Here is a 14205-nt window from a genome sequence, read left to right as displayed (position 1 = left end):
GTTAACAACATGCATGCTATTGTTAAACTGATTTAGAAAGAATGCCTTTGGAAATGTAAGCATTTAAAAATATTTTTCTATATGCTATAATAGAGGTAAGCACAGGGGATAAGAAAGCATGGAAGGGTGGCATCATAAGGCCTGGTTTTGGGATAGTGAGGGATAGGCTTTAGGCAGAAGTAAAACTTGAGCAGAATTAGCCAGGTATGAGGGGGAAGAACATTTCAGAAAGAGAACATGAACAAAAGTAAAGAGGAAAAGAGTAATATGTTTGTGAAATTGCACCTGGCATGCAGTGATGCATAAGTGGGAGAGATATCACGAGTGTGGAGGTCCTCTCGGAGGAGCAAGGGGATCAAACTATCACAGAGGGCATCCCTGTCTCTGGGGACTAGCAGTGGGAAGATGAGCCCTCATAAGTCTGGCTTTGAAAATCAGTAAGGCTTAGATCTGGGAACTTTGGATATTAGTGGGCTTAACTCTGGGAGAGTGAGAGGACAATAGGAAACTGAGTCTCTGCTCTTCAATGGCCTACACACTATAGCACTTGGTCGGAGACTCCTCATGGAGGTGGCAGTTTGAAAAGTGCCTGGGATTTGGTAAAGATTTATTGGCTGGCTAATTTTAGGATATGTCTTGCTCAACTTTAGCCTAGCTAGCCAACTGCTTGTGGGAACCAGTCCTGACACTCTCCATCTACCTTGCTAGTACCAATTCCACAAACCTCTACCTCCCTACCCCCCCACCCCCACCCCAAGCATTTCCCTAGGAACCTGCCATATCCAATTCAGCTGCCCTGGCAGATGCCCATCCAAAGCAGCTTCTTCCTTGCTACATCCATCAGACAGCCTCAGTTGGGACTAGAATTTCCCCCAGAGCAACTGTCACTACATTATACCTGGCAAGAAGTCCCAGCTGGGACTGATGCCTCTCCAAAAGTAACTTCTGACTTGGGGAAGTGGGTAGCTAGCCCCACCGACCAGGGCACCCACAGTAGCTACAGTTGGGCTTCTCAGTCAGCTGTAACAGGAGCCAGCCTGACATATCAGAGTGTCCACAGCAGTTGCAGCTCAGCCACAATATGTGGGTACACACAGCCCACACAGGGAACACCCCTGGAGCCCTTGGTTCTGGTGACTGGAGGGGATTGCCCTATGTACCAGAAGATGCCTTCTACCCAAGACTACTACTTTCAAGACCAGGAGATGTAGCTGACCAAGTTAACAGTAACAAACAGTCAGACAAAATGAGGAGACAGAAGAATATGACCCAAACAAAAGAAAACAAAACCCCAGAAAAAGAGTTAAACAAAATGAAGTTAAGCAATCAACCTGATAAAGAGTTCAAGGTAATAGACATAAAAATACTCACTGGACTTGAGCAAACACTGGATGAACTTGTGAGAACTTCAACAAAGAGATAGAAAATATAAAAAAGAACCAATCAGAGCTGAAGAATCCCATAACTAAAGTGGGAAATATATGAGAGGAAAACAAAAAGAGATTACAGGATGTAGAAGAACAAATCACCAATCTGAAAGACAGGATAATGGGAAGCAAGTAAGCTGAACAGCAAAAAGAAAAAAGGAATTTTAAAAAATGAGAATAGGTTAAGGGGCTTCTGTGACATCAGCAAGGGTAATAATATTTGTATTATAGGGGTCCCAGAAGGAGAAGTGAGAAAGAAAGGAGCAGAAAACCTTTGAAGATAGACTAGCTGAAAACTTCCCTAACCTGGAGAATGAAACAGACATGCAGGTCCAGGAAGCACAGAGAACCCTGAACAAGATGAGCCTAAGGAGGTCCACACAAAGACACACAAGAATTAAAATGGCAAAAACTAAAGATAAAGAGAGAACGTTTTTTAAAAAACATTTTATTTATGTATTTGAGAGAGAGAGAGAAGGAGCATTAGCAGGGGGAGGAGTAGAGGGAGAGGGACAAGCAGACTCCCTACTTAGCTGGAAGCCTGGATGTGGGACTCAATACCAGGACCCTGATATCATGATCTGAGCTGAAGTCAGATGTTTAACTGACTGAGCCACCAGGCACCCCAAAGAGATAACCTTAAAGGCAGCAAAATAAGGCACACAGTTACACACAAGGGAAATCCTATAAGACTATTAGCTGATTTTTCAGCAGAAACTTAGTAGGCTAGAAGAAAGTGGCATGTTATAGTCAAAGTTCTAAAAGGAAAAAAAACAAAAACAAAAAACAACCTACAACCAAGAATACTTTACTTGGCAAAAAATATTCAAAATTGAAGGAGAGACAGTTTTCCAGACAAACAAAAGTTAGAGTTTATCACCACTAAACCGACCTTACCAGAAATGTTAAAGTTACTTCTTTAAATGGAAAAGAAAAGGCCAAAAACAGAAGTAAGAAAATTATGAAAGGAAATAATTTCAATGGTAAGTGAAAACATATAGTAAAGGTAGAAGTTTAATCACTTATAAAGTGAGAATGGAGGTTAAAAAACAAATCAATTATATCTCCAAAATTAGTCAAGGGATACACGAAATAAAAGGATCTAATACATGATACCATACACATAAAACATAGGAGGGGGACAGCAAGAATATAGTGAGTGAATGTTTTATAGTTCACAATGTGTTTGAACTTAAGCAATTATTCATTTAATATAGATTACTGTATACACAGGATTTTTTTAAAAAGTTTTTTATTGTTATGTTAATCACCATACAATACATCATTAGTTCTTGATGTAGTGTTCCATGATTCGTTGTTTATGCATAACACCCAGTGCTCCACGCAGAACGTGCCTTCCTTAATACCCATCACCAGGCTAACCCATCCCCCCACCCTCCTCCCCTCTAGAACCTTCAGTTTGTTTTTCAGAGTCCATCGTCTCTCATGGTTTGTCTCCTCCTCCGACTTACTCCCCTTCATTCTTCCCTTCCTGCTATCTTCTTCTTTTTCTTTTTTCCTAACATATCTTACATTATTTGTTTCAGAAGTACAGATCTACACAGGATGTTGTCTATGAACTTCTGATAATCACAAACCAAAAAACCTATAATAAATTAAAAAAAAATAAAGGGAAACGAATCCAATCATAACACTAAAGAAAGTCATTTAAATCACAAGGAAAGCAAACAAAAGAAAGGAACAGAGAACTGCAAAACAACCAGAAAACAATTAACAAAATGGCAATAAGTACATAATTACTTTACTTACTAATTACTTTAAATTGAAATGGACTAAATGCTTCAATAAATTACTTCAAATGGAAATGAACTAAATGCTCTAATAAAAAACATAGGGTGACTGAATGGATAAAAAATCAAGACCCATCTGTGTGTTGCCCACAAGAGACTCACTTCAGACCTAGAGACACATACAGACTGAAAATAAAGGGATGGAAAAACATACTTTGTGCAGATAGAAGCAAAAAAAAAAAAGCTGGGATAGCAAAACTTTTATCAGATGTAATAGACTTTAAAACAAAGACTGCAGCAAGAAATCAAGAAGGGCACTACATAATGATAAAGGGATCAATCCAACAAGAACATATAACAATTGTAAGTATCTATGCAACAAACATGGGTGCACCTAAATATATAAAGCAAATATTAACAGACAAAAAGGAAGAAATTAACAGTAATACATTAATACTATGGGACTTCAGTACCTCACTTACATCAATGAATAGATCATCCAGACTGAAAATCAATAAGGAAAATCAACTTTGAATGACACATTAGGCCAGATGTATTTAACATGTATTTGCAGAATATTCTATCTGCAAACAGCAGAATACCCATTCTTTTCATGTGCATGTGAAATATTTTCCAGGATAGAGCACATTAGACCACAAAAATGTCTCAATAAATTTAAGAAGGTTGAAATCACATTTAGCATGTATTTCAGCCACAGTAGTAGACTCCAAATCATTACAAGAAAGAAAAAGCTGGAAAAAACACAAACACATAGATACTAAACAAAAAGCTACTCAACAACCAAAGGGTCAATGAAGAAATTAAAGAGTAAATTAAAAAAAAAACCTGGAGACAAATAAAAATGGAAATACAATGGTTCAAAATCTTTGGGATCTAGCAAAATAGGTTCTAAGAGGAGAGTTAATAGTCCAACCTCAGAAACTAGGAAAATCTCAAATAAATGATCTAACATTACACCTAAAGAAACTGGAAAGAAGATCAAAGTCCAGAATTAGTACAAGGAAGGAACTAATAAAAATCAGAGTTGAAATAAAGGTAACAAAGACTAAGAAAATAATTTTTATAAAAAGGTCAGTGGAAAGAGCTGAGATGCCCTTCAACAGATGAATGGATAAAGAGGATGTGGTCCGTATATACAATGGAATATTACTCAGCAATCAGAAAGGATGAATACCCAACTTTTACATCCACATGGATGGGACTGGAGGAGATTATGCTAAGTGAAATAAGTCAAGCAGAGAAAGTCAATTATCATATGGTTTCACTTATTTGTGGAACATAAGGAATAGCATGGAGGACATTAGGAGAAGGAAGGGAAAAATGAAGGGGGGAAATCGGAGGGAGAGATGAACCATGAGAGACTATGGACTCTGAGAAACAAACTGAGGGTTCTAGAGGGGAGGGGGGTGGGGGGATGGGTTAGCCTGGTGATGGGTATTAAGGAAGGCACGTACTGCATGGAGCACTGGGTGTTATAATGAAAACAATGAATCGTGGATCACTACCTCAAAAACGAATGATGTAATGTATGGTGATTAATATAACATAATTAAAAAAAAGAATATGCAAAAAAAACCCTAATGATGTGTTATATGGTGACTAACATAATAAAATTAAATTAAATTAAAAATAAATAAATAAAAATAAAAAGTTCAGTAAAACTAAGAGCTGGTTCTTTGAAAAGATAAACAAAATTGATAAACCTTTAGCCAGACATTTCAAGAAAAAAAAATAAAGTCTTTCTTCAAGTCAGTAAAATCAGAAATTAAAGGACAGAAGTTATAACTTGATGCCATAGAAATACAAAGGATTATATGAAACTACTATGAAAATTTACACCAAAAATTGGGTAACCTAGAAGAAATGTATAAATTCCTAGAAACATACAATCTTCCAAGACTGAATCAGAGAGAAATTTAAAAACTGAACAGGCTGATTACTAGCAGGGAAATTGAATCAGTAATAAAAAACTCCCAATAAAGAAAAGCCCAGGACCAAAAGGATTCACAGGTTAATTTTACCAAATTTTTAAAGTAAATTCTTATCTTTGTCAAAATATTCCAAAATATAGAAGAAGAGGGAATATTTCCAAATTCATTCTACAAGGCCAGCATTACCCTAATAACAAAACCAGACAAAGACACTACAAAGAGAGAGAGAGAGAGAAGAAAACTGAATGCCATTGTTCCTGTTGAACATAGATGTAAAAATCCTCAACAAAACATTAGCAAACCAAATTCAAAAATACATTAAAAGAATTATTCACCACAATCAAGTGATATCTATTCCAAGAATGGTTCAATTACTGCAAATCAATCAACATAATACACCACATTAAAAAATGATGGATAAAAATCATACGATCATCTCAATAGCTTCAGAAAAAGCATCAGACAACATCTAACATCCTTTCATGATAAAAAAACTTCAACACAGTAGGTATAGAGGGCATACCTCAACATGATAAAGGTCATATAGGATAGACTCACAGCTAACATTGTACTTGATGGTGAAAATTTGAAAGTTTTTCCTCTAAGATTAGGAAGAAGACCAGGACGCCCACTCTCACCACTTTTATTCAATATGACATTGGAAGTTTTAGCCACAGCAATTAGACAAGAAATAAATGACATGAAAATTAGTAAGAAAGGATTAAAACTGTCACTATTGGTAAATGACATAATACTTTATATAAAAAACCCTAAGGGCTCCACCAAAAAACTATTAGAACTAATAAATGAATTCAGTAAAGTTGAGGGATACAAAATCAATATACAGAAACCTGTTGTATTTCTGTACAGTAATAATAAAATAGCAGAAAGAGAAATTTTTTAAAAATCTGATTTATAGGGACACCTGGGGGGCTCAGTTGGTTGGGCGAATGATCTTGGTTTTGGCTCAGGTCATGATCTCATGAATCATGAGATCAAACCCCACGTTGGGTTCTGTGCTCAGCGGGGCATCTACTTGAAGATTCTGTCCCTCTGCCTCTCCACCCAACTCTCTCAAATAAATAAATAAATCTTAAAAAATCCCACTTACAATTGTATCAAGAGAATAAATTAACTAGGAATAAATTTAACTAATGAGGTGAAAGTCCTGTACTCTGAAAACTCTAAGACATTGATGAAAGAAATTGAAGACAACACAAATAAATGGAAATATGTACCATTTTCATGGACTGGAAGAATTAATATTATTAACATACACTATCCAAAGCAATCTACAGATTCAATGTAATACCTATCAAAATACCAATAGTATTTTTCACTGGACTAGAAAAAATAATCCAAAAATTGTATGAAACCACCTAAGACCCTGAATATCAAAGCAATTTTGAGAAAAAAGAATAAAGCTAGAGGTATCATGTTCCCAGCTTTCAAGCTATACTACAAAGCTATGGTAATAAAAAGAATATAATACTGCCACAAAAACAGACACAGAGATCAGTCAAAAAGAATAGAGAGTCCAGAAATAAACCCATACTTATATTATTAATTGATGACAAAGAGGGAAGAATGTACAATGGGGACAAGATATTCTCTTTAATAAATGGTGCTGGGAAAACTGAACAGCTACATGCAAATGAATAAAACTGGATCACTTTATTATCCCATTCACAAAAATAAATTTAAAATGGACTAAAGACTTAAATGTAAGAATTGAAACCATAAAACTTCTAAAATACAACATAGACCATAAACTCTTGGACATTTGCCTTAGAAATATTTCTCTGGATATGTGTCACTAGGAAAGGGAAATAAGAACAAAAAATAAAAATTGGGAATACATCAAACTAAAAAGCTTTTGCACAGTGAAGGAAACACAAAAAAAGCAACCTATTGAATGGAAGAAGATATTTGGAAATTATACATCTGATAAGAGGTTAATATCCAAAGTCTATCAAGAAGTTATACAACTCAACACCAAAAAAAATGGCCAAATAATCTGATTTAAAAATGGGCAAAAGTCTTCAATAGACAGTTATGTATTGAAGATATAGAGCAGATGCATGAAAAGATGCTCAACACAACTAATCAAAGGGGAAATGCAAGTCAAAATCATAATAAGACATCACCTTATACCTGTTAGAATGGCTAGTATCAGAAAGGCAAGAATTAACAAGTGTTGGTGAGGATGTGGAGGAAAAGGAACACTTGTGCTCTGTTGGTGGGATTGAAAATTGGTGCATGCACTATGGAAAACAGTATAAAAATTGCTCAAAAACCTAAAAATAGAAATATAGGACAATCCAGTAATTTCAGTTCTGATTATTTACCCAAAGAAAGTGAAAACACTAATCCAGAAAGATATATGCACCGTTATGTTTATTGCAGCATCATTTACAAGTAGTCAAGTTGTCCAGTGATAGGTGAGTGAATAAAGAAAATGCAGTAAGTATATATGCATAATGGAATACTATTCAGCCATACAAAAGAATGAAATCATGCCATTTGCACCCACATGGATGGATCTAGAAGGTATTATGCTAAGTATAATAAGTGAGAACAGAGAAAGACAAATACCATATGATTTCCCTTACATTTAGAATCTAAAAAACAAAGCAAATGAACATATAAACAAACAAAAAAACAGAAACCGACTTATAAATACAGAGAACAAACTGTAGTTGCCAGAGGGGACAGGGATGGGGGTGTAGGTAAAAGGGGACTAAGAAGTACAAACTTTCAGTTATAAAATAAATAAGTCATGGGGATGAAGAGTACAGCATAGGGAATATAGTCAATTCTATTGTAATAACTTTGTATGTTGACAGAGGGTAACTATACTTATCATGGTAAACACGTCATAGTATATATAATTGTTGAATCATTATGTTGTACACCTGAAACTAATTTAATATTATATGTGAACTATACTTCAGTGAAAAATATAGCAATACCAGACCTGTTTTAAGTGTTAGGGATACAAAATGATTAAGGCATATCTTCTATGTTCAAGGAAGTCATTCTCTTATAAGGAAGGCACATCATGAAACAATAATTGCAAAATAATATGATAAACAGAAAGTACAGAGGACAGTTTAACTGTGAGCACAGCAGGAGAAAAGGAATGAGGACATGGAAAAGCACAGTGTTTACAGAGAAGAGTTATTTTTTCAAGTGCCAGAAGCATGAGGCATTCCAAGTCCTAAACATGCAATATGTTTAATGTGGCTAAATGTAGTAGCTAGTCTCATGTTTCTGCCTTTGCAATTTAGATACAAAAAATTTAAACCTGAATACTTTTTATCTATAAATATATTTGTTTGAAACTGCCATTTACATTATACTGCATTTACCAGTGTCTGAAAAGCAGGAGCTTAAACTAGAAAAAATAGTTTACTTTTGTCATGCAACTAGGAATCCCTATGTTAGAGTTCAGATCTGGGGCATGTGGTCAAGGAACCAGACTCCTCCGTCTTCCTGCTTTACCATTTTAACATGTTACATTCATTCCCTGGCTTCAAGGTGGGGGCTCCACCTCCAGGCATTGCTTAAAGTTCCAGGCAGGAAGAAACAGAAAGTTCATTGTTTTTTTTATTAGGAAAGTGAAGGAAGCCTTACCCAGTGGAATTCCATTTACACTTCTTTGTCCTGAACAAGGTTACATGGCACGATCATGCCACTATAAATAATCTTAATGTCTATCTTAAAGAGAAGACTAGTTAGAAACTATGGGATTAGACTTCCAGTTGTAACATTATGTCTGACTTGATAACATAAAAGCCATCTTTCTTAAAATTCCTAGAAATTATGTAAAAATCAAATAACACACATTCTGTTATATACAAAGCTACAATCTTATGAAAGAGAAAGATAGCCCAGATGCTGAAGATGAAAATGCACCCAGAAATTGCAGCAGTCAATGTTGATATTCAGTGGGATGGGAAGGGCACTGGGGTAGTTCAGGCTTCATAACTCTAGGGATTTGTGTTTGAGTACCCATGTGGGGAGAAACCATAGACCTTGGGCTGTCTAAGGCAAGATGTGAAGATTAAGAACCCACATTAAGATAAAACCCTCAAGTGAGGGTCATCCCAGTAAGAGGGTAGCAGGAAAACATTACCCACCTCAGAGAGAGATAACAAGAAAGGTATTGTTTCCTTTTGATGTTTTCATGGGAAAAAGCTTCTCCTGAGAGTCTGATCTGGGCCTTATAACCATTTAAGGTATAAATTCTGGTTCAATAAAATCCAAGCCAAAAAATTAACATGAAAAAAGTCCCTGGATGATGACACACCTGGGATCATAGACAAAGCAAAAAGCAAACTGCTCTGAAGTGCTACTCCCACAACTCTGGCCGGTGTGGATTCCCCCAGGAAGCCAACCTATCTAAAGATGAACTCACAGTTATGAAACGGCATTACAGTTAAGTAAACGATTCACTTTGGTTAGAAAAAAAAAAATCCCAAGAATTTAAGGAAAGTGTGTAATAATCTCAAGGAAGAATATAAAAAATGGTTTTAAAATAATTACAAACTTTAAAAAGAACTGAAATTCTATGACAAAGGAAGCAAAATACTAAGAAGACAAGGTGCTAAAAAGGAAAGACATTTGAAAAGATCCAAATTGAAATTCAGATGAAGAAAATTTAGGCAGTTAGATACAGGTGAAAAGACAAAGAGATGGTCAGTAGGGAAAGAGGAAGAAGTCACACAGGATATTGTCCAAAGAGGTGAAGGGTAGGCAATGGAGGGCGTTTAACCTCCAGGATATGGAGGTTAAAATAAAAAGAGCCCATGCACAATAAAAGAGTTCAGAAGAAAGAACAGAGAGAATGGGCGAGAAGCAATATTCAAATGGAAGAATAAGTAAAAAATAATTTCCTAACTAAATATATTGTAGTGAAATTTTAGAAAAGCTAAATGCAGAGAACATCTTAAAATTAATGAGACAGGAAAAACAGGTTGCTTCCAAAGAGACAGTGATTTGTTAGATAACTGACAATAATAATCCTTCAGGTTAAAACATTAGACTGGGGAAATCAGCAGAACTGGGAATTTTTCTAGGGCAGTCATTCTAAACAGAATAGTTCTGCAAATGAAAAGTAAGTACAGATCTCTCCCTTTGGGTCAAAAACCTATTTATTTCTGACCAGAACAAATAAGTATTCCAAAGAAGAATCCTGAATGAGATACCACCTCACACCCGTCAGAATGGCTAAAATAAACAAGTCAGGGAACGACAGATGTTGGCGGGGATGTGGAGAAAGGGGAACTCTCCTACACTGTTGGTGGGAATGCAAGCTGGTGCACCCCCTCTGGAAAACAGTATGGAGGTTCCTCAAACAGTTGAAATTAGAGCTACCATTCGATCCAGCAATTGCATTACTGGGTATTTACCCCAAAGATACAAATGTAGGGACCCGAAGGGATACGTGCACCCCAATGTTTATAGCAGCAATGTCCACAATAGCCAAACTGTGGAAAGAGCCAAGATGTCCATCGACAGATGAATGGAAAAAGAAGATGTGGTATATATACACAATGGAATATTATGCAGCCATCAAAAGGAATGAGATCTTGCCATTTGCAATGACGTGGATGGAACTGGAGGGTGTTATGCTTAGTGAAATAAGTCAATCAGAGAAAGACATGTATCATATGACCTCACTGATATGAGGAATTCTTAATCTCAGGAACAAACTGAGGGTTGCTGGAGTGGTGGGGGTGGGAGGGATGGGGTGGCTGGGTGATGGACATTGGGGAAGATATGTGCTATGGTGAGCGCTGTGAATTGTGTAAGACTGTTGAATCACAGATCTGTACTTCTGAAACAAATAACGCAACATATGTTAAGAAAAAAGAAAAAGAAGAAGATAGCAGGAGAGGAAGAATGAAGGGGAGTAAGTCAGAGGGGGAGACGAACCAGGAGAGATGATGGATTCTGAAAAACAAACTGAGGTTTCTGGAGGGGAGGAGGGAGGGGGGATGGGTTAGCCTGGTGATGGGTATTGAGGAGGGCACATTCTGCATGGAGCACTGGGTGTTATGAACAAACAATGAATCATGGAACACTACACCAAAACAAATTATGTAATATATGGTGATTAACATAACAATAAAAAATTTAAAAATTTTAATTTATTTTTTAAAATTTTATTTTATTATGTTACGTTAATCTCCATACATTACATCATTAGTTTTGATGTAGTGTTCCATGATTCATTGTTTGCGTGTAACACCCAGTGCTCCGTTCAATAAGTGCCCTCTTTAATACCCATCACCAGGCTAACCCATCCCCACACCCTCTCCCCTCTAGAACCCTCAGTTTGTTTCTCAGAGTCCATATTCTCTCATGGTTCTTCTCCCCCTCCCGATTTCCCCCCCTTCATTTTTCCCTTCCTACTATCTTCTTTTTTTTTTTTTAACATATAATCTATTATTTGTTTCAGAGGTACAGGTCTGTGTTTTTTATCTAATATACAGTTTATATGTTTAGAATAAACAAATGGAAAGCTCTGTGCTCTGGTACTAGTTCCAAGCCTTTGTGTTTTACATAGCTATAAATAAAGGGAATTATTTTATATCCTAAGCAGTATTATAGGGAATAGAGATTTATATTTAAAAACTAATTGAGTCAGACGTCTATCAATATGGAGAGTGCAGCACTACAAGAATCCTAACATGTTATCAAAAAAGCATAAATTTGTCTTTAAAAGCTACATCAATTTTAGAAATCCTTATGAAGAAAGAATGTATAATATACACCTGTCCTTTTGCTACAAGCTTTGAATCAGGCTAGGTCTCAGCAGGGACAATGCACAGTTCTAATCTTCCAGACCTAAAAAATATTTGGCATACCTATCTTGTACAGATTAAATGTGCTCTGATATACTTAACCACAATTTTAAAGATCTATGAGCTCATCGTGATTCTAAAATGGGGAGAAAGATCTTCCAAATGGAAGAATACCAACTAATAATTGTAGAAATATTGGTAAAATTAGAGAAGTCACATTAACCATGGTAACCATGGTTACATTATTGTAATAACTGATTCAGGATAAAATCATAACTCCAATAGTAAAACTACTAGGTGAAAAGTTGCTGGAGAACAGGACCTACCCATTCTCAAAGTGTTGCTTCATAGATTATTTTTCAGTAAAGGAACAGAGGAGCCTGTATAATGATGAACTCTGGTAGACGATCCAAGAGATCAAACTTAGTATCACAAAGAATGAGACACCAGGTGCCGCCTTCATGAGGCACTCAAGAAGGAGCCAGCACCAGCTATGGTAGTATCTGGCCAACAAAATGAACCTGAATCTAGGACTGAGGGACAAAATGTGAAACAAATGACCTATACTCTTCAAATTAATGATCACGAAAGATGAGAAAAAAATGCTGGGGATTTTCTCTATTAAGAAAAAAAACAGAAAAGAAAAACAAAAGAAACAGGAAAACAAAAAAGCAAATAATGATCCCAGATCATTGTGTTCTGGATCAAAATAAAAATAAAACAGTTATAAACAACATTATTAGGACAATTGGTAAAATATGAATATAAACAGTATATTACTCAGTAGCATATCAGTGTTAAACTTCCTGAATGTGATCCTTATACTGAAGGTGTGTAGGAGAAGGTCCTTTAGGAGGTTGCACATATGTGTTAAAACATGAAAAAGGAGAGATATAGCTAATGTGGCAAAGAGTGAACAGTTGGTGAATCTTGATAAATATATAGTGTTCATTGTACTATTCTGGAAGCTTTCTATGTATTTGAAATTTTTCAAAGTAAAAAGTTGGGAAAATGTGATTGTCTTGAGTCTTTTATTTTATTACACTTAGAAATTCACAATTCCAATTTTTTTGTAAAACCTTTCAGAAAACAGACAAAACTACTGCCTCATGGTTTGTAAGATTTCACCTATATACTATGTTAATAATAATTATTCTTACCACTTACTATGCCAGATATCATGCTAAGCACTTTAAATATATTCTCTCATATGCCTCTCAAAGCCTCTAACTTGTTATGACTTTTACATTTCACATGAGAAAATTGGATTTTAGTAACATTACATTAACATGCCCAAGAGGCTAAATTAAGACAAATGCATCACTCTGTTCCCAGAGTCCAAGTTCTTACTTGTATAGCCTCCCTAGGAAATGTCATTATATCAAGACTGTGCATCTGAACCAGGAGCAGTGCATGATAATAAAACAAACAGCTCTGTATTCAGCTGTAGCTGTGAACTTCCTGACACAGGTGGGCAGTTTTATTCTGGAGAAGTGAAGTAAATGAAAATGCAGATTTAAGTACAATAATAAATACAATCACTTTCAGAAATGTTGAATATTATTATTATTTTTTTTAAAGATTTTATTTATTTGAGAGAGAGAATGAGATAGAGCATGAGGGGGGGAGGGTCAGAGGGAGAAGCAGACTCCCTGCCGAGCAGGGATCCCGATGCGGGACTCAATCCTGGGACTCCAGGATCGTGACCTGAGCGGAAGGCAGTTGCCCAACAAACTGAGACACCCAGGTGCCCGAATATTATTTTTTTTGAACTGATATTATTTGTCAAAGTACATAAATAGATTTTTGTTTCTCACATTTGTGATCATCTTCTACTGGTTTATTGCTTAATATGTCCTATTATGATTCAGTTCTCATTCCTAATCAATGCAGATTAAAACGTGACATGAGACTAAATCAGACTATCTTAATAACATGTGAGAAGATGAATTCTCTGAAGATTCTTTGTTGATTCACACTTTTTTTTTCTTTGATGTCTTTATTTTTCTGTTCTTTAAGATAACAAGCCATCTTCACATAATGCTTTATAGTTATTTTTTTGTTTTTATTTTTATTTTTTTAAAGATTTTATTTATTTATTTGAGAGAGACTGAGAGATAGAGAGCACGAGAGGGAAGAGGGTCAGAGGGAGAAGCAGACTCCCTGCTGAGCAGGGAACCCGATGTGGGACTCGATCCCGGGACTCCAGGATCATGACCTGAGCTGAAGGCAGTTGCTTAACCAACTGAGCCACCCAGGCGCC

This window comes from Zalophus californianus, chromosome 14 (genome assembly GCF_009762305.2).
Source record: "Zalophus californianus isolate mZalCal1 chromosome 14, mZalCal1.pri.v2, whole genome shotgun sequence".
In the NCBI taxonomy this organism is placed as follows: domain Eukaryota; kingdom Metazoa; phylum Chordata; class Mammalia; order Carnivora; family Otariidae; genus Zalophus; species Zalophus californianus.
The sequence above is the reverse complement of the archived record's forward strand: the minus strand, read 5'-3'. Positions refer to the sequence as shown.